At 41.0% G+C, this 22,294-nt stretch overlaps 1 long non-coding RNA gene across 2 annotated transcripts; it reads left to right on the forward strand.

Annotated features, from left to right (window-relative positions):
- Positions 1-3: 3 nt before the first annotated feature.
- LOC105357763 (uncharacterized) lies at positions 4-19,126 on the forward strand. 2 transcript variants are annotated; one of them, XR_013654826.1, is made up of 3 exons: positions 21-1,400; positions 1,726-14,659; positions 15,349-19,126. It is a non-coding gene; the product is annotated as an uncharacterized LOC105357763 (long non-coding RNA). The 2 variants fall into 2 exon arrangements; XR_013654825.1 differs by having other exon boundaries at positions 4-1,400; positions 1,726-19,126.
- Positions 19,127-22,294: the final 3,168 nt, after the last annotated feature.

Genomic DNA, 22,294 nt, shown 5'->3' on the forward strand with positions numbered 1-22,294 from the left:
TAATAACTGAGTGTTGATTAATGATATTTATAGGATTTTGGCTTCTTTGGAACCAACGGTACTTCCTGTTTTGAGCATGCAGGGGGATGGGTTACTCAGTCCATTTCTCTAGTAAAGTCAATGATCTTAACTCAATTTTTCCAGCCCCAGAACTGAGAAATGAAAACACGGTGAAGTGCTTGATGTGGTTGTGACTCACAGCCCAACCCTGCATACTTGATGACATCAGATGAGATTGGCAGTGCACATGTGGCACAGCCATACTCACATATTTTGATGTGAGATGAGTATTTTTTATAGCAACTGAAGTTGCACATTTCAGTTGCATTCAGACATTTCCTCTTACATTAAGCTCAAAATGATTGTGATAAATGTAAAAAGGGGCCAGTGTATCACCTGTTAGATGTGTTAGAATTGTCACCTACAATCATTCATGTAGTTTGCATGGCTCAAAAAGGACTGCCTGATGTAAATTTTGTACTAACCTACTGAGCCCGTGTCCTGACATTAAGATATAAAAATATATATTGTTCCCACAGATTAATATCTTGTTCCCACAGATTATTATCTAGTTCGCACGAAATACTATTCCGTTCCCACAAGATACTATTGCGTTCCCTCAAAATACTATTCCGTTCCCTCGAAATAATTAATCCATTCGAACGCAATAATTATTCACGTCATAAGTCATTCACGCGGATATGCTCTCTGTACGCCGGCAAAAGCCGCTTTCAGCGGTAACTTCCGTGTCTCTGTGACCCATATTCGTTCAAAAAAGGAACATGAAAAACAAAAATGATCACTTTATTACCGTCTCAATGAATATAAGAAAAATATCAAAAGATTTATGACAACTACTAGGCTGCTTTGTCATACGATAGCTCCTGTTAGGCTACTACTAGCTCCGCCACAGAGCTCTTTGATGTATGCCGGCATTTGGGCAACTGGCTGGTCGATTGACAGACAGCTGATATTGTAGTTTAGGGTCGAATAGGAACAATAATATTCAGGACTTGTGTAACCCAGGTGATGTCTACTGGCTTTGTTTTGCCTGCCTTGCCCCTGTATTTTTCTCCTTTCTAGTCACTCTGTATTTCCTGCGGCGGTGACGTCATTTGGTCACATGGGGCGGTCGGCCAATCATGAGCGTTTATTCCGTGACGTCACAGCATCACGTGACACGGTGCAGCCAATCACGAACGCATATAAGGGTACAGGAAGTCAGCGGTGTTAGATGCAGTGGGAGGCCAGATGAGACAAGGCACAGGTATGATTTAAGTTAGTTTCCTACTTTACTGCTCTATTTTCACTGGATGTTTATTTTGATGCATGGTATGTCACAGGGGCCCTCTATCCGGTTCAAAACAAAGAACATTGCAAGTGATTTTTGGTGGAATTTGGTGAGTCAAAAGTTTGTTATGCTAATGTAGCTTAGCCACTGTCACTCATTAACATGGAAGCTATAAGCATGGCTTTTCATCAAGCTTTTTGCCTGTTTCACCTAAACCTGAAAAGGGGCAACTACCCATATGTAAAGAATGTGTTGAATTAGTGATGTATTTGCTATTGCTAATTTAATGTTTGGAATTGAATGTGGTGCAATTAGTACTATATTTTTTTATGAATTGTGTGCACACTGGATTGTGTTAACTGGCAAGGGAATGTTTTCCTGCTTGTTGATGTGAAGACAACAGATTTAATTGAGACTCTGGTCCCGTTACCCAGGCCAGGTCCATGATGGCGAGCTAGACCCTGGAACCTGAACCATCAAAAGAGCCGCATCCTCCCGCCAAGCCGGTAGGGGGCTCCTAGTAGCCCAGTTGAAAACAAAGACCTATGACCCAGCTTATGCCCACACCATCGCTTTAATGAACTATATTCATAGAAACTGAATTCACGCTTCCCAGTGCACTTACCTTCCTCTGAACTGTGGGCGGGTTGGTTTTTCTTTGTGTTTTTGTTTCTATGGTGCAACTAAAAGTTGCTGGACTCGAGGACATGCTACAACAGTCATGCCTTTGTAAATGTGAAACATTTTGAAGTACTTTTGTGTATATATCTGAATGGCCATTCATTGTTTCTCTGCATTAATGTCTATCACTGTAAATAAATTGCCCCACACCAAACAACAACTTCAGTTTCCTGCCATTCCCTCCGAGAGTCGAATTTCAGTCTTCTGGTCATTAGCCCATTTAGTTCTTTCTTTTTTTTTGTTTTTGTGTGACACAGTTGCTACACTTGTCTTTTATTAACTTTAGCAGTCAGTCACTTTACATTCGAAGGCTATAAGGATACATGCTAACTGACTAGCCAATCATTTATCCTGTTATTAATTTACGTCATAGATTTACAGCAGATACCTTCACATTTCTGTCTGTGTGTGTCTCATTACATTGCATTGAAGACACGGAGGATGTTTAGAGAACAGATTTATTCATTTCAAAAAGCACAAAAGCATCCATCGTATTCACGTTCATTCGCATGATGATGATGATCTGGGGTACGCCCTCAGTCATCTTGCTGCAAAAGCCGCTTCCTGCCGCTACTTCTGTGTCTCTGTGAGCATTCAATAGGGGTAAAAATAAAAGCAAGAATGGTCGATCTGTTATTTTCTCGATGAAAATCTGAAAAATATCATATTAAGGTGGCTGCTTCGCCTGAAGCACTTACCTTTAGCTCGTAGCATAACAACAATAGCAGTACGTCACGTTTCCCAGCATGCTTTGCTGCCAATCATTGGTCTTGTTGTTAGACCTTGGTCACAGGGACACGGTGATTGGCCAATGATCCTTTTTTGAACGAATATGGGTCACAGAGACACGGAAGTTACCGCTGAAAGCGGCTTAGTTTTGCCGGCGTACAGAGAGCATATCCGCGTTTATGACTTATGATGTGAATAATTGAGTTCGAACGGATTAATTATTGCGTTCGAACGACATAATTATTACGTTCGCACAAATTAATCATTTCGAGGGAACGGAATAGTATTTTGAGGGAACGCAATAGTATCTTGTGGGAACGGAATAGTATTTCGTGCGAACGACATAATAACCTGTGGGAACAAGATATTAATCTGTGGGAAAAAGATATATTTTTATATCTTAATGTCAGGACACGGGCTACGTACTAACCTGACGTCTCATGTGCACATTTCCCTCCACAGGGAGAGTTGAAGCGCTCCTTATAAGGCTTTGTGCAATGACAGTGTAGTACATGGATATTACCAGCAGGGGGATGACATAGAAAATGAGAAAGGAGGCCATGGAGTGTATTTGAGGGTGCAGTTTTCCAGCATGGGGATAGGGAGCACAGGTGACAAAGCTCTCATTCGTGGAGGGGATGTTAAAGGTGTGGAGGTCAGAATACACAGCCTCAGGAATGGCCAGAATCAAAGAGAAGACCCAAATGGAGGCCGCCCGCAGGATGATGCTGGTCGTGGTGACAGAGGTTTGGATGTCCAAGGGTTTCACTATGGCCCTGTACCTGTAATGGACAAATGTAAAAAGAGACATACAAACATGGCTGGCTCATTAGCTGAATAGTGAAGTGGTGTGAAGCTAAGCATGTGTGTTCTTGTCGCCTCGTTGCAACGTCAGTTTCCAGCTTAACCGTTTTTCAGGACCAGTTTTCCTTTCAGAAACCAAAGACTGATCCACAAAGATCAAGTATTTTTACCTGCCCCGTATCAGTGCTGCAGGTCAAATTAGCCGAGGGCATCAACTAACAGTTTAGTGAACATCATTCACACAGGTTTTCAGAATGTGTCATTTAACAGTTCCCTCTTAAAAAGAATGAAAAGATAAACACAGATGGAGTTTTTTTTACAGACTGTTTCTCTGCTGCAGTGACAGATGCTCTGTGTCATACTACACACTTTTCTCTTGTTCAGCATCACAACCCCCCCTTTGGTCCTGCACTAATCACGTCCTTGACCAGCCACAATAGTTTTCACAAGGGTGAGACAGAAGATTGACTGAGATTCTCTTTCAGCCACTTGTAGATGAATGAAACTTATGGCTGCACAATGAAACTCTAATTTTGTCTCTCAGTCCTGCTTGCGAGGCCAAATGGATCAGTTTTTATGCATCGCACGCTTTGATCACTTAGGGTTCCATTGTTATGCTCCTTTTGGTTCTGCTATACTTTAATGCTATGCGACAGAGCCCATGAGGATGAGAATGATCCATCCTTATGGATGATGTTTAAACTGACACAACTGAGCTGCCATAAAGACACACCTATCACGCAGTATTATGGGGCAAAACTGATAGACGGCAGTTTCATATATCAATTTACTCATGAATTATTCATTCAATTATTTTTTCCTCTTTATATTTTGCACACAGGCCACCTACAAGAACAATTCTAAATTTCTAAAGCAAAAATGTTCACGATCAAAATTGTCAAACATTGGGTTGGACAAATTGGGTTAGACGAGTGAGCCTGTTAATCTACCTAAAACATAACTTATTTTATAACAAAAGAGTTAATCACAGAGTATATGGAGAATATACCATGATCAAAGCAATGTCTATCTGTCATATTTCATATTTCTATGTCAACAAATTTTGGAGCAGCCACACACAGATTGATTGCATCTCTATATTAAAGTTTTCAGCCACTGGATTAACCAGACAACATATCACGCATCTGTAATGGAATAACTTCTGGGGATAAACAAACTACACAAAGGCACTTTAGGCCAAAATTGTCAAAAATATATTTTCACTTTTTGATCCAAAAACTTATCAAAAACATGCTTCAGAGACTGAATGCCTTGTCTTGTTGGGGTATCCTTTATTTTTCTTGTAAAGCTGTAAAACATGCCTAAAGGCAGAAGGAAAATATGGACTTTTTTGTTTTGTTTAAAGTTGAAGTCCTAAAAACTGTTAGAAATGTTTTTTCAGTCTTCCATTTTCTCTTTCTGTCTGTGTCTGACTCTTCTTTGTCCTTTGACTGCTCCTTTCAAGGCTTGCCTCAGCCAATCATCCGCCTCCATCCAGCTCTATCCTCTGCATCCTCTTGACTCTCATTAACTGCTCTCATGTCCGTCACTACATCCATGAACCTCCTCTTTGATCTTCAGCTAGGTCTCTTTCCTGGTAGCTCCAACCTCTCTCACATAATCACTGTCCCTCCTCTGAATGTATCCAAACCTTGAATTTATCTCCAAAACATCTAACATGAGCTGTTCATAGGATGTTTTTATTCCTGATCCTTTCCATGTCTGTCAGTCCCCAAAGAGAGCATCAACATCTTCAGCTCTGCTACCTCCAGCTCCGCCTCCTGTTTCTTTCTCAGAGTCTCCAGAACAACATCGTTGCTCTCACCACAGTCTTTCACTTTCATTCTTGCTAACACTGTCATTACACGTCACACCTGAAACCTTCCTCCAACCGTTCCAAGCTGCTTGCACAGGCCTCTCCACCTCTTTCCAACACTCTACCTAAAATATCTGCTGACTGTCCAACTCAAGTCTTTCCCATTTACTCACATTGACTCTGCCTTGGTGCAGTTCCTGTCAGTCTAATGCATTAGTGCTTAAAAGCTAAAATGGAAAGAAAACTAGTAAAAATTACCATGCCCTAATGTAGTTCATGTAACTCAGGACTACAGTTGGACCAATAATGGCAAAGACTGATAGAACCGAGACAGAACTTCAAGTGACAAAATCACTAATAAGTGGCAGAGATGGAAATCCAGGCAATTTGTTGATTGTACAAATGAAAAAATCAATAATGAAAAGTAACAAATGGGTCCAAAAATAGAATTTACATTAAACCGCAAAATGGCAACAGTATCTTGGCAACACCACTCAAATCATGGAGACACCAACGGCTAAAAGTCAATTAGGACAACCGTAATAAATAACAAATTTAAAAAACATCCACTATGCAGAGTAAAACTTACACTCTAATGTTTATTTTCATGGTTGTTGATATAATATTTAATTTATTTATTTTTTTCTTTTTCTTCACCCTGTGTTGGAGTTTTTCTCCACCTTCTGAACATGAGTGTGGAAGAACAGTCCCATCAACAAAGACAACTTCATAAAAGGGTCAACACTTCCTGGATGTGCAGGAGAACATAAGCCCCATCTTTGCATGCAGTTCAGAGATATAAACTTCCATGATTGCAGTTACAAGAACTGCTGCCTTTAAACCACTTGAATGGTCAAACAGGCACTCACCAAAAGATGACAAGAAACGGTTTCAAAACTCATTAAAACAGCACTGTAGTAGGTTTAGGGGATGTCATCTGGACTTGGTTTTTGAAGTTAGAAGACGTTTCGCCTCTTATCCAAGAGGCTTTGTTAATTCTGAATTAGCTGGTCTAAGAGCTGGTATATATATATATATATATATATAAAAACCAAGTCCAGATGACATCCCCTAAACCTACTACAACCAACCTGGATGAATGAGAGTCTTGATAGACATTAAAACAGCACGTTAATATTTTTTCAATCAAAATTATTGTCATCAAAGTGTGGGTCTCAGAAAAAGGAACAGGTTTGGCTTTAGTCATTTTGTGCACCTGCTTTTCACATGATCAGCAGGTAAACTACAAACAATTGTGTTGAGATGTAAGCAGATATGGGTCACAATTTTCTTCTTTTATGAAAACCATTTTAGTGCTTCCTGTGCTTAGGGACATAATACAGAAGCATTCATAACCCCTTTGCAGTTTATGGAAATCAAACAGTGCAGTCACACATCACTCTCCTCTGTTGAAAGTCTTCCCAAGTAAGAAGGTTTTTGCCTGACTTTACAGCTTAAAATATTTTGGCAATAAAACTTGCAGGAATGAGTCTTGTGCAAAACAAAGATCAAGAATATCTGAGCAATATCAGAGTCACGAAACAAAATAGTAAGCCAGAGCTGTGGCAGAATACATAAAATGTGAACCAACCAATGATTTACACAAATGTTTAGAAGATATCTGATCCACCAAAAAAACCCAAAAGCCAAGCTAAGAGGATTCTCATAAATATATAGAAGTTTAGAAAAAAACACCTAATTTAGAGAGTTTGAGCTCAGCTAAACTGTGCATTTAAAAACATTAAATTCACAATCTATGGTGAAAAAGCCATGATCCTAAAGGACCTTTAGAAAATGTTCCTCAGAGAAGATCAGCACATGAATTTTACAGGTAGTAAAGTGCATGAAGAAAAGAAAAAAAAGGATCTTATGAGGCTGAAGCAGCTGAAATCAGGACCTCTTAACTGCCACAAAAGGCTGGTCTGACAGGAGGAGGAGGCACTGGTCATAAAAGAAGTAAGAAAATGTAATTTATGAGTGTATGTATGTGAGTATGTGCTGCTGCATCCGGCAAGTTACAGCAGGCTTCATTCCTCAGGACAGCATAAAATAGTCCCACGCTGGCTGACAAAGTGCACATATCAAGCATGTCCAAAGTCCGGCCCATGGGCCAATTTACACCTTCATTCAAATTTCCACTGGCCCGCAGGCCCCTGTTATAAAATCAATAATATGTGGCCTCCAGCACTTTCTAAAAACTGTGTGTACGATTTTTTGATCGTGATTGGCTACATTAGGTTATAAGCTGTTGTAGTCCTGTGTACATGATCTTTAAAACCTCAAGGGCCAAACCAGAAGTAAAAATATATTTCTTTTTCCAATCAAAACCACATTGGCTTGTAGTTTAGAATAAATTAACTTTGTTATTTCCCTCTTCACATGATTTAACTTTAGAACTTTACAGTAATAGTGAAAAATATGTAACATTTCATGTGAACCCAGATTTAATGTTGACTAAAGCTTTTTTTTTTTAAATACTACATTTATTGTATTTCTGGTCTTCAAATATTAAATTTAAAGTAATTTTGATCACATTTATTTAGAGATATTTATGTTCTATGTGAAGAAATGAAAGTATCCCAATGTAACAAATGTCATTAGTTCCTTTGCATTTAATGTTATTATAAGGGTTCAAAGAATGCAGGCTGATTGGTTGGCTCTCACCACACAAAATAGTTACTTTAAACACGATATAAAAAGGAAATTACAAAATATTGTGTAAGATTAAAACATAGATATCAAGATAGGTAATAGATAGCTGCAAAGTTGACCCATTGACACCTATTGATGCAAATGTGCATCAAACCACCTCTGTTCCAAAATTACTTTAATTTAGCGTCTAAAAGACAAAACATAAGTGATTTTTTGTCATATTTCGAAATAAATTCAGATTTTAAGGGGTTAACTAACTCAAAAGAACACAGCAAGTAGAAGGACAGCTCAACCCACTATCGCCAAGAGCAAAACTATTTACATGAATTTTAAATGGTAAATGGTGTGCATATAGCGCTTTTCTACCTACAAGGCCCAAAGCGCTTTACAGTCACAGACCCATTCACCCAGTCACACACACATTCACACACTGGTGGCAGCTCGCTGGCAAACAAGGGCGCCCGCCTACCACCAGAGGCAAGGCGGGGTTCAGTGTCTTGCCCAAGGACACATCGACTCATGGGCGTGCCAGGTGGGGTTTGAGCCTGCAATATTACGATCGCGGGTCTACCGGCCTACCGCTGCACCACGGCCACCCGTGCATGTTGTATGTCAAGGAGTCTGTGCTTAACCAGGGACATCTCACATGTCCCAGGAATGGGTGGACCAAAGACCAAGTTTCAAGTATCATTTGATCATTTTTTTAGGAAATTTTTGTTCTCAGATTTCTAATTCTTCAGTTGATTTTCAGCCTGTTATTTAGGAACTTCCTATGTTTTTCTTTTTCTTTTTCTTACACACCATTGTTGAGAATAAAAGGAAACCACTCTAATTTATCATGTGTTGTCATGTTTTGATCTATTTTTTATGACAAGAACCTCTTGTTGGTTAAATTAAATCAGGTAAAAATGATGGTTTAACTTTTTATAATGAAAGTGGTCTAGGGTTAAAAAAAGATGTGGAGATGTGGAGACAAGTGAGGGGTGTGACCTTTCAAGCTAAAAGCATGGTTCCAGGAACTTCCAGGAACAATATTTTCTTACTCAGAAAAATGCAATACTGAAAAAAAAAACTGAAAAAAAAAATCCTAAAAACTCCAAGAAAACCCACGTCAGATTGCCAAAAGGATGAGAGGATTTTAAATTTCAAATCACAGCAACCAGAACTTTTGCTATGCTCTGAGAGTTAAAAGGTGAATGAGAGTCCAGGAAATATTTCATTTAAAATAGCGTCTTCTCTAAAATTAGCAGGCGGGGCTTACTGAGCAGGTTATCTAGGAGTCAGTGCCAGCCTGGGGGGCACGGGGAGGTGGCAAAAATGGGTAGAGACAAGAGCACATAAGAACAACTTCTGGATTTTCCTCTAAATCAACCACGTGTATGATGTTCTGTAAATTAAGTTTTACACACATGATTTCCCAGCTGCCTCATTTACCTGTTTTCCTGGCAACTATTTCATTATTTATATAAGAAAGACGATGTTTATCATTTTAATGAAGAGGAACTGCTCATGTTGTTTCTTCCAAATTTGATTGGTTTTACTTGGATTCATTTATTAGATGTTAATTTATCTGAAGGAAATCTATAAGCAAAAAGTATAGAGCATCACGCAAATATTACTAAACATTAAATCTATTTTAAACGCATAAAGGAGAAATGTTCACCAAAAGTCTTTATGTTTATTCTACCTTCAGTCTATTCTGTGCGACACTAGAAAAACTAATTCTAGACCAGCCATCTGCAACCTTGGCTCTGGAGCCTCACGGCTCTTTGACTCTTCCTGTGAGGCTCTCTGGTTGAAGAATACTGCAATGTTTTTTTATTTAAAAGTTAACGTATTTTTGGACTGTAAAGTGCATCAAGCAAAACAGATCAGTCAGATAAGTCAAAGCTTATTCTGTTGACAGTTGAAGCAAGCGCACATCACTTCACCAGGCTCCTGACTACAATACCCACAATGCTCCAACAATCCATCAAGTAGTGCAGTTGACCCAAATTGTACATTTCAAAAGATTTTTGAGCGCCGTATACCACACAAAATCAAGTTCAGTGAGCACACCCAGACTTCCTATTTAGGTCGCACCAGATTATAAGGCAGACTGTCTATTATTGAATAAAACAAAGGATTTTAAGTGTGCCACCTACAGTAAGGTCACTAAATCAGTTTTAAATTTAATTTGACATTGTTAGATTTACAAGTATCTGATCGAGATGTACCAAAAACAAATATTAAAAAGTTTTTTTTTCTTTTCTTTTAATCACTGCTGACATCACACCACCTAACTTTGGCTACATTGAAGTGATTCTCTGTGGGACAGGGAGTCTTTTCTTTTTTGAAGAACATCATGTGAACCCCTGTTAAAATCATTTTGTGTTGAGGAAATAAAATTCTCCTTATGGTTGTGTTATATTAATGCAAAAAACAAAACAAAGAACAATAGTTTATATATCATAGTCCCACTGACATAAATGGCAATCAGTCAGATTTTGTGACTCCTAATTAGTTGTTGACAGTGAAGAATGTACTTAAATAGCTCTTATGTACGGTGGCCCAGAACCGCCATTGCAGCAAAAAAAAAGAAAAAAAAGAGGAGCAAAAAAAAGCAACTGCAAATAAAAAAGAGGAAACGCAAATTTAAAAATTTGGAAATGCAAATTTAAAAATGGAGGGGCAAAAAAAGCATCTGCAAATAAAAAAGAGGAAATGCAAATTTAAAAAAAGAGGAGCAAAAAAAAGCAATTGCAAACAAAATTAAAATCAAATAAAAAAGAGGAAATACAAATGAAATATAAATGCTGCAAATAATAATGACAGCAAAAAAAGCGATGCAAAAAAAAGAAAAAAATACAAACGTAAAAAAAGCGATGCATCTACGAACGCCACAACAGATCTGGGGTTAGTTTGCTGAACGTACCCTAGAAGTGGATTGGCTTTTTTTCTCTCAAAGTTTATTTAATGTATCATTCAATACAGAACATGCAAAACAGCAACAAGAAAGGAACAAGCCAGGGGGGTATTATTACATTATACCCAAATACAAACTGATGCACATATCAAATGTTTTAATGGCTTTCTTATTGTCAGATTTTCTTATTGCGATTATCTATTGTTTGAACTCATTGATAAAGAGATAAAAATGAGGGGTATGATTCGTAACTTTGGATTTATGAATGTGCCATTTGCATAAAACAATAAAAAGTTAATGATGTAGAATTATTCTTTTTATGAGATGGACAGTGAGTGAGGCCAAACATAACATGTTTTAAGTACAGACGAAAGTCTGGGTCAATGTGGGTGGAAATGAAATGACAAACTTTAGACCAGAGAGTAGTGGAAAAGGGAAAGTGGATTGGCTTTTAAAAGCCACACCGCTGGGAAAAGAAGGAGGAATACAGGAGTATGAATCGGAAACTGAACGAGAAAGTGAAGTAAGTGAAGTTAACGTTGGTGTTAAATGTTACTATGTGTAATTTTTATGCTATTTGGTTTGGCCAGAGGTAGCCCTAGGTTTTATTGTGGTTATTGTTAGCTTCGGCTAACGCGCAGACACACCCAGTTTAGTGTACAGAAAGACCACCAATCAAGCTGCATTCACGGCGAACGCGAATGATTCACGGGCAAATTTGTGTCTTCCGCCTCTCTTTTGCCGAGTGGCCAAGTCTCTGCTGGCCGTCAGTCAAAAAAATGTGTTTCAGAGCTTGTAGCTACTACTAACTGCACACACATGTGGGAGAAGCTTTAAGCTAATGTCTTTAGCCTGATGGCTATATGGTGGAACGACGCTGAAGTTGGCTTCCAACTCACAGCTTTTGCGCTTTGCGAGGGCACTAAAGGAACATTCCACTGCATTTTTTGCACTAAAATCAGCTAAAACTGTGGTTTTTGAACAGGACCTGAACTGCTTAAACCTGGATTAAATTATGCATTTGATTCAAAAGAATGCATTAAACACAGTTTCTGATTTGTGAAAATGTGAAATAGGATGATTTCTATCACATTTTATGCACTGAGTCCACCTCAGACCTGGTCCTATTGAAAAAACGCTGGACCTGGACTGCTCAAACCTGGATTAAATTTTGATTTAGATAGTAAAGAATACATTAAACACAATTTCTGATTTGTGAAACCTTTACCTTTACAAATGCAAATATTTGAAGAAAGGCCATCCCATAAAAATATTAACAAATTAAAACTATACCTAGAACACTTCAGTGGTTGACCATTGTGACCACCCGTAAACCCGAACTTAGTTATATTTTCTTATTTTCATAGCAACAATTAAAACCCTGCAGAACCGGAAGCGTCGGTCAGGCAGCTCTCCGTTCTCAGCCATCTAGCGGCTGGAGGGTTTAAGGTTAGCAAACAAAAATTGCAGGTGTGCCGTAAAAAGGTAGATTTCTTGGGACGAGTTTTTTCCCAGTCGGGCACTGGTATGTCCCCGGCTCACAAATCAGCAGTGTTGTCTCATACAAAGCCCATAAAAGTCAAAGACATGTTGTCGTTTTTAGGTTGGACTGGCTACAGCAGGCATTACATCCCAATTACACGGGATTGATCTAACCACTCCACAACATGGTCTGACAGCAATATAGGAGAAACCCTAAAGCAGACCTGCAATGGGCTACAGAGGCTGAAACTGTTGTCATTGAGCCAAAATAGGCGCTGGCTACAGCCTCTGAGCTGGCCACACCAGATTACATGTAATAGCCCGTTCTTTCTTGATTTTTTTTGGAACAGCAGACACCGCTACTGGCGTGCTGTTCCAGAAAAAAGGGGGAAGTAGAGTGGTACTAATGTACCTGTTTTGTTAGACAACATGGAAAAGAGACATCACGAGCCAAGCTACTCCAGAAAACTGCACAGAGTCATGGGACGTCCATTACAGGTGTTATCTACACACGGGGTAGTGGCTTATGTAAACTCTCAGGCATTTACGCTTTCTCCACTCAGACAATGGAGACTGAGTAAAATCCTAGAAGCACCTAACATCAAATTCACACACGAAGGGATCAACGTCACAGACCAAATGACCACAGGAACACTCCATGTGTGTGCTGAACGAATCGAAAAACAGGAAGAAATCAGACCTGACTTAGAGTCAACAGCCCTAGAGGGTGTGATAGACCTGTACAACGACGGATGTTGTTTTAGAGATGACACAGAAGGGCTGAGGTCAGCCTATGCAGTAGTGGAGGACAAGAACGGCAAGTATGTAACCAGAAAAGCAGAAAGACTGACTGGACCACAGTCCACACAAAGAGCAGAAATAGTGGCAGTCATTGAAGGATTAAAATTAAGTGAAGGACAAGAGGTGAATGTATTCAGTGATTCAGCTTACACAGCAGGGGCAGTACATGTGGAACTAAAACAATGGCTCAGAACAGGGTTTTTGACAGCCGGACGGAAACCAATCAAGCATAAAGAAGAAATGGAGGGGTTGGCAGAGGCTTTGCTGTTGCCTAAGCGAGTAGCAGTGGTCAAATGTAAAGGACATGATGATAGCGGATCCAAGGTTGCTTGGGGAAACAAAACAGCAGATCAAGCAGCGAAACAGTGCGCAGGTTATAAGGAAAAGCAAATAATGGTATGCACAGAGAGTAAGTGGGAGCCAGAACCTATATTGGAGGAAGTAGTGAGACTACAAAAGGGGGCCTCACCAGAAGAAAGATCCGTGTGGACGGCCAGAGAAGGCCAGCAGGATGAGTAGGAACTTAGGAGAAGTCCTGATGGGAGGCCAATCCTCCCTCCAGGAATCAGACAAACAGCACTGGAAGAAGCCCATGGAGTGGGGCATGCAGGAACAACCCAGATGTTGAAAAATCTGGAGAATTGGTGGCATCCTTACATGAAGCAGATGGTTGCACATTGGGTATCCGCTTGTGAGTTATGGCAAAAGTTTAATGCCAAACCCACTATCAAACCGGAGTCAGGCCAGTTTCCAATTGAGGCAGCTGCAGGCAGAGAGGTGGTGATTGACTACACCGACATGATTGAGCCAGTTCAGGGTCACAGATATCTGTTGGTATTTGTAGAGGCTTTCACAGGTTGGCCTGAAGCATGGCCTACAAAGAAGGAAGACAGCAAATTGGTCATTAAATGCTTAATTAACATTAATTAACCACTATATCCCTCCCTGTGAAAATTCGGTCAGACAATGGAACCCACTTTAAGAACCAAGATTTACAACAGGTGGAGTCTATGTTAGGACTCAAACATGCGTTCGGAAACAGTGTATCATCCACAATCCCAAGGGAAGGTAGAGCGCATGAACCAGACCCTCAAAACCAAATTGGCTAGAATCTCTGCACAGACCAAAATGAATTGAATCGATGCATTACCACTGGCCCTAATGACGGTCAGAAGATCAGTAATTCAGAGAGTTGGGCTAACTCCACATGAACTACAAACAGGGAGACCCTTTCCAGGGCCACACACAAGGTTGCCCTGCCAACAAGGATGCACAGGGACTATGTCTCATCAAACTTATTACAAATCACTTCATAGTTTTGTGTCAGCTTTTTCTAAACAGGTGGTGCAGATACCAGAAGGGACCACAACAGGAACTGACCCAGGGGCAAGAACGGACTGTGTCCTGATCAAAGTCATCAAACGAAAGTGGTCCGAACCTTGATGAACAGGGCCCTACCGATTACTGAGAGGACATGCGGTGAGAGTTGAGGGTAAAGGCCCGTACACACCGGGACGAATATTCGCCAGGCGTTATTCGCCAGCGTTTTTCGCCACGTTTTTTGTGTTCACACCCAGGCGATTTTCGCTGACGATGAGTGGAGTGAACATGCAATTTCATTCCCTGACATTAGATGGCGCTTAATGTAAAACAGAAATACTCCTGTACACAAGGTGGCGCTGCGCAACTTTACGCTTCTTAAAGTCGCTTTTCACTCAGAAGAAGAGAGCAAGTATTTACACGCTTGTCAGAATCAAACAAAGAAAACATGAATATTTCAAGCACCAGTAGCTCCAACTGGTGCTTGGTTCGGGGATGTTTTAGAATGTCCGTCATTATTGCTTCGCGGCTGTGTAGACGCTACTTGGCGTCTATCTTCTTCGCTGGTATGTGTGCTCAGCAAGGCAGTTTTGTGTTTGAGCGCCCCCAAGTTGTGTTTTACTGTAACTTCAGAAGCTCCAGACACGTGAGCAAAAGCGCCGTTCTTATTGGTCGAGTAGATTTCGACGCGACGCGTCAAAAAAAAAAAACGAACCCGAGGCGTTTTTTTTTTTTGACGCTTTAACGCCTGGCGTTTTTTCGCGTCGTTGTGCACACTCTCATTGGGGCCCTTTGTTTAGTCACGAGGCGTTAAACGTCGGCGAAAATCGCCGGCGAAATTCGTCCCGGTGTGAACAGGCCTTAAAGGTGACACCTGGTACCACTGGAGCCAGTGTGCAGTGGCGGACGAGCCACAATGCTCTCTGACCGAAGCTCCAGAGATCTGCAGAACAGCAAGAACTCAGAGGAGACAACGGAGGGCCAGACCATTGAAGGGGCAGAATAATCCCCCGGTTTGGACCTACTGGTGTGAGGTAACCTACCCTCACACTCTGCCTCACCACTTTAACAAAAGGGGGCAGAATAATCCCCCTAGTGGTGAAACTTGACTTCCCCAGTCTTCCCCTAGTCTTCCCCAGTGTTAAAGAGGAAGAAGAGGCACATAAGTGGTTGAGTTTCCCTCCCACTCAAACACCGAAGATCCAAAAGAAGACGGACGATCCTGGAATTCGTCAGGCTTTAAAAGGGAACCAGAACTAAAAAAAAAAAATGTTTTTGTCTATATACATAAATCTGTTTTTACTTCTGTTTGATTGATCCAATTGTGAAAATGCAAGCCTTAATGTTACTTGGTCTAATTTTGAAAATGCAAGCCTTAATGTCACTGTGTGTTGCTTTAAAGGTTGTACTTGAGGTGGATAGCAATCAGGTGTCCTGGACCACTGGGACATCAAAAAAGGTAACACCCGGTCACCTCAACAATGGATGCATAGATGCAAACGTGACACTTCTTGGCAAACAACTGATCCAACATTTATAGATGCAGTCAGAGTTCCAAGGGGGGTACCAGATGTGTACAAACAGGTAAACCAGGTAGCAGCGGGATTTGAATCAGTATTTTATTGGTGGTGTACCATCAATAAGAATGTAAACAGAATAAATTATGCACACTATAACGTACAAAGATTAGGCAATTGGACTCAAGAGGGTTTGAAGCGGTGCACTGGCAGTTGGCAGCCACTTCTCTCATGGTGTTCCAAAATCGCATCGCCCTTGATATGCTGTTGGCAGAAAAAGGGGGCATCACTGCCAGCAAGCAATAGATGTCCTTAGTGCCCTACCCACCAATTTTAACTGCACTTTAAACATTTAAGGGCCCCTTGGGGGGGAGGGTGATTGGACATCACTGTTGCAAGCAGAAGATATCCTCTCAGTGCCCTCTCCGCCATTTTTAACCACACCCTTTAGTGCACACCCATACACGCACACACACGCTTACTAACACACATTCATCACACAAGGAAGAGGGACTTCTGATTTTCTGTCCCCCACCCCATCCCTGGCGGAGGGAACCGGGCCCCTCTTTCACGGCGGCCCTGTCCCTGGGGTGCTGGCTTCCTGGGCCCGGTGGCCCTCTCTCCACGCAGGGAGAGGGATCCCTGAGCTCTCTGGCAAGACCGGAAGCCGGGGATCATATCACATCTGAGCCGGGGGGTGTCCGTGTCCCAGTGGTGTGGGTTCTGGCCTTCTTCATATTTTCCAACTGAGGGTGAGCTTGGTCGGGCCATATTTATAACACCGTTGGGGACCCCTCTTCCTGGGCGGGGGGGGGGCGCCCCCTGCCTTGCTCTCTCCTGGACTAACCGTGTCCTGGGGGGGGGCTGCCTGGCACGTGGGGGCGGGTCTTCCTTGGGGGGCCCTGACTATTGCCTTGGGGTGGGGATGCTCAGGACTCCTGCGTGGTGGTGGGCCGCCTGTCTTGGGATTGGGCTCCCCCCCCTCGTTAAGGGCCGTTGGGCGCGGTGGGGAGGCTGCTCTACGGGTCGGGCTGGGGCTTGCACTCTGTACCCCCTGCGCTCCCCTGCTGTCTGGCGATGGGGGCTGCTGTGGCGGTCCTGCTGGCCCTGCCAGGGGTGGCGGGTGTGGTTGCCCGGCAGGGGGTCTTTCTCTATCTGCTGTGCTGTGCGGGTGTTGGGGGGTCCCGGCTGCCGCTGCTACTACGGTGGGGGCCTTGGTGAGGGGGCTGCTGGGTTCTCTCCCTCTTTTTACCTTCCGTCATCTACCCCAGAAGAACATAAACACTCACTCGAGCACAGGTGCTATCTCACCTTTGCACAGTTTGCGTGACTGAATGAAATGTTTCACGTGTTAGTCTGAATGCATAAGTAGGCGTGTGTGAATGTTAGTGGTAGTATATCCATGCAGACTTGTTTGTGTGTGAACACTTTTGGAGCCAACGGGTGTGTTTGTAACATTTGGATGTGTGTGTGTGGACAGGCCCCGCCCATTTTTGTAAAAATATTTACAAAAATGTTGTTATGTGTTATTGTGATGTTCCTTACAGGTTTTGAGGTTTTATCTTTTGATGTTTCTTACAGATTTTGGTTTTTTATCATTTTGATGTTTGTTACAGGTTTTGGCGGTTTTATTATTATTTGTACTACGTGTGATGTGTGGGTATGGGACAAGTATACATGTTTGTAAGGGTGGTTTGTGAACTCTTAAATTTTTTTTTTTGATTTGAAATGGTTTATTTCAAGCAATTAAGTAGAAATAATACACAACAGCAATATAATAATCAGTTATACATTCATACAGTAACTAATCAAACTTAGTATAATTAGACATACTTATAAAAATATTGCTTGAAAGGAAGTGGAAGGAAGCGAATTTATATAATCCCACCCCGTTATACTATAACCATTTTATTACATGATTTATCAATATCCGGTTCCCAGTTTTTAATCATACAGAATTAAAAATCATAAGATATCGATAAAGCACATGACAAAGATGAATTACTTAAGTATTACGTCAAAAATAACTATTTTAGAAATCAACATGGCAAATGCAGATCAGTCATCTTAAATATATGCAGATTATGTTACTTATAAAAGCCATTCATATGAATAAAACATAATACTATATCAGTAAAGTAGACACAACACTGTTTCAGGAATTTTCGTAGCAAAATTTCATCAAGTATCAAAAGTTAAAAACATGTGCAAAATTATGCTACATTAGGAAAGATTTTTGAATCAATTTATCAATTTTTGGAGAAAGTGAAGTAATATCAATAAAAGTCAATCAATTTAACAATTTTCAATAAGTGATTATTCATTTGTTTTACTTTTTAAAATTTTTTTTGTATTTTTCTTTTTTTATTTATAATAAAGTAATGCTGTAGGGGAAAAGTAAAAAGGGTCCATAACTGTCGATTGTCAAAGGTTGGTATTTCTTCTTTTACTGATAACAGCTGATCTCCTGGGTTCAAAACAGAGTTAATAGTTCTCTTCGATGTCATGACTGCAGACATTAGATTCAGGTCCATATCCTTCTTCAGCTGATATCAGCGACGGTGAAAGTTGAGGTCAAGTTGTCTGCAGGTCAGAACTCTGCTGTTATTCAGGTTACGTCAGACATACAGAGAAAGTGATGAATCCACGTGTCATATTTCTTGAAATTATTTGGCTCTTTGGTTTATTACTCCATGTTCAATGAGTTCAAAAGGGGAAATTGTGAAGATTATAATCAAATACGTACTGTGTTAGAAATGTGTTAAGCTTGACAAAGAATGTGTCTCTACTGTGAAAGGTGAAAGACAACAGTCAGCAGCAGATCAAAGGAAGTGAAGGCTGTGGTTAAGAGCACCCTCGCGCCAACCCGTGTGCTTTGTCAAAAACAGCTCCTTGTCCGGTATAAACAAATGTCAAAGGTGTGAACAAATGTCAAAGAATACCTCCTTATATTGTATGGACACATGTAAGAAGCTGAATGTATCGGAAATAGATCACAAGGTGTGAAACAGGATACGAATGTTCAATAAAAAGACCCTGCAGAAAGGAAGAAGCCAGAATTGTCACGGACTGTGAGGAGAGGTTGTGAACAGCTGTGTTGAATTCCTCCTCTGCAGAGGCGAACCAGAGTTTCAGAGTGTCAAGTCTCATTATTAGAACCTTCAACTACAGGATCCGTCTGACTCCAAATTAAAGAACCCGGGGTAGTCCATTTGGAGTTCAACATCAAGAGACTCTTCCTTCAGTGATGCACATGAAGTAGTGAAACTGTTTTGTTTTTTTGTTTTTTTTCAGTAACACATCAACAATTCAAAGGCCTCTGTAGGCCTAAGAAATATTCAGTTAGTATACTTCGAATACCACATGGTGTATGGTCCATGTGCCATACTTGTACTTAGCAGGTGTATGTAATAAAATAAACTTCAAACCGAGGCCTACTACTTTTAGCTAATTGTTAGATAGTGTTTTGAAAAAACATTCAACCAAAATTACAAATGTAAAGATAAGACTATATCTATCTATCTATATACCCAGGCTGTGTCCCACCAAAGTGGGGTAGCCTAGACAGGGCACACATTTCTTAACTCCCTCCTTCTCTTCCCCAAACCCTCCTCCTTCAGTGTGTGTGTTTATGTGACTGGTCTAAGGCCTGGTCTAAGCCAGACCACACTGCACCAGGGTCAGCTGCACAGCCCAGTGTGGGCACCTCCACAGCAGGGCCTCAGCCAAGGCTGGTTTCTCCTTGCCGCTTCATACCAAGACCAGGGGCCTCATTTATAAAACTTTGCGTAGGATTTGCGTCAGAAGTGGCGTACGGATGAAACATAGGATGTGCGTACGCACAGAAATATTCGGATTTATAAAACCGTGCGCACGCACATCCTACGCGTCTTTCCCTTTATAAATCACAACCGATTCTAAATGCAGCGCAGCTTTTGCGGCCTCATGACACGCCCATAGTTGCCCATAAATAGTCCGTGAAACGCCCACAAATGAATATTCATTGATTGCGAAACCATGGCAAACACAGAGAGGAAATAAAAAAAACGTAACTTCACTCAATGTGAAGTAGAAGTTATCGTTGGCGAGGTGGAAAAGAGGAGAAAAGTGTTGTTTGGAGGGCACAGTGTGGGCATTACTAAAGCCAAAAAGGCACTTGAGTGGCAAACGGTGGCAGACGCCGTAAATGCCTCACAACCTCGGACCGTGGCCGAAGTAAAAAAGAAATGGTCAGACATCAAAGTCGAGGCAAAAAAACGTCTGGCGCTGCATCGCCAGAGTGTGTCTGCCACGGGGGGGTGGACACCGGTGGACACCGGAGCTGACCCATCTTGAAGACAGACTGGCGGCAAGAATTGGGGAATCCCTTAGTGGAGTGGTGACTGAGGCGCAGGGGGACGCCGACGCGCCAGATGCACCGGGTGACACACCCCCAAAAGCCCGCAGAGGTCCAACAGGACGGCTCGAGGAAGTCGGAACCGGCTCATAAGCCACTCGTCCTCGTTTTCCAGCACGTCTTCTTGCTGTCTAAAGATGCGTTCTCTTCGAATTCTTCCATTTGCCACATCTTCTAAGAGCGCAAGATCAGCCATTGTGCGTCATTACGCATTGTGATGGGGCATTTTATTTCCATCCATTTAATTGCATCTGACAAGCTACAGATGTCGGCAATAATCGACGTGGAAATGGGAAATTGATCAGCACAAATGTAATTTCTTGTTCCTTTCTGAATGGTTGAGACATACGCCATACATTGTTTTATCAAAGATAAAACAAACTAAAGGCATATGCATAAATACCATAATTCCATAGCTTATGAAGAAATGTTTTAATATGAAAACAACTTTCCCCAGTGGACAATTAGTACATCTGTCCGTCCGTACCGTCCACACGCCCGCACCTATATCTGCTCCGCCAGACGGACACATTGACGAGAATATCAGTTTTGTACATTATTTCGTTCTGTTAACTTTATTATTTATGAGGATGAATTGCACAACATGCCAATATTGCAGAACATATTTCACTTTTCTTTTTGCAAATAAGTGTTCATTTGAATTTCTGTTGTAAATTTCGTTTGATTTTTTTGTTTGTTTCACTGCTGATCGATCAAACGGGTGTTCGTGTAGGCTGTTAATTGTAAGACTTGCTTTGTGAAGTCTTCATGTTTTGTATAAGAGGCAGTATTGTCATTTTCACTTTCACGTGTTTCTTCCATCTGCCGACGGTGTCGCCGTTTCTCATTTCACCCGTTTTTGTGCGTACGCCTGGGTCAGAGCTTGCGTGAAGGACCGCACATTTTCCCGTCAAGTTTGCTTTTTATAAATCTCAACTATTGCATAGAGAGTGGCGTACGCCTTCTTTTGTGCGTACGCAACGTTTATAAATGAGGCCCCAGACCTCTACCACACCCATCCATTCATTCATACACAAACTCTCTCCACCCATCCCTGTCCTGAGCAGCCTCTCTCCCCTGCACCACAGTCATCCCTCTTGCATTCAACGCTCTTTTTACACCCTCTGTCCATCCCATTCGCGGTCTTCCTCTCATTCTCACTCCACTCGCATCAGATTTGTATACCTTTTTCACCAATTGCTCCCTTTCCATTCTTACAACATGTATTTGTCTTAAAGATAAGACAAATACATTAAAGGTTATATTATTTCTTTATCTTTAAAATCTGTCTGTGAATAGTTTACAGGAAGTGTAACATTGTGGTTTTCTACTGTGGTTGTGTGCATTTCTTCATATATCTTGTCAAATCAGTTTAAAAAAAAACACTGACTTCTACAGAAATCCCATAATGCTCACTTCCTTTTTATGGAAGCGATTGTGTAGCATAATTAAAAATAAAAGTCAAAACCAGAAATGCTTTTTCATTTTCAAAATGTAACTGCATCAAATGATTAAAATGAAAAATCAATACTTCAAAATGCTTTTTTATTTTATACTTTAAAACCGCTTATTCTGTGTCATATTTGAAGTATTGCTTTTTCATTTTAATTTCTAGTCAAAAAATGCAGCTTCATTTTGAAAATGAAAAAGCATTTCTGGTTTTGACTTTTATTTTTAATTATGCTACAGAATTGCTTCCATATCTGTTTGCACTCTCTGAAGAAAAACTAAATGTAATACAGTCAACTACCTGTGCGTGTTCCAACACAATTCTCTGATTTTTCTTCTTGTTGTCACTGAGGATTTTTCTGCTGGATGACTAAAGAGAATCCAATGGAGGTTTTGTGACTCAATGAAAGGACAAGCAGAAAACACGTTAGATGGGCGGCGCCAAAGACTC

This window comes from Oryzias latipes, chromosome 3 (genome assembly GCF_053564925.1).
Source record: "Oryzias latipes strain Hd-rR chromosome 3, Olatipes_Hd-rR_3.1".
NCBI classification, from domain to species: Eukaryota; Metazoa; Chordata; class Actinopteri; order Beloniformes; family Adrianichthyidae; genus Oryzias; species Oryzias latipes.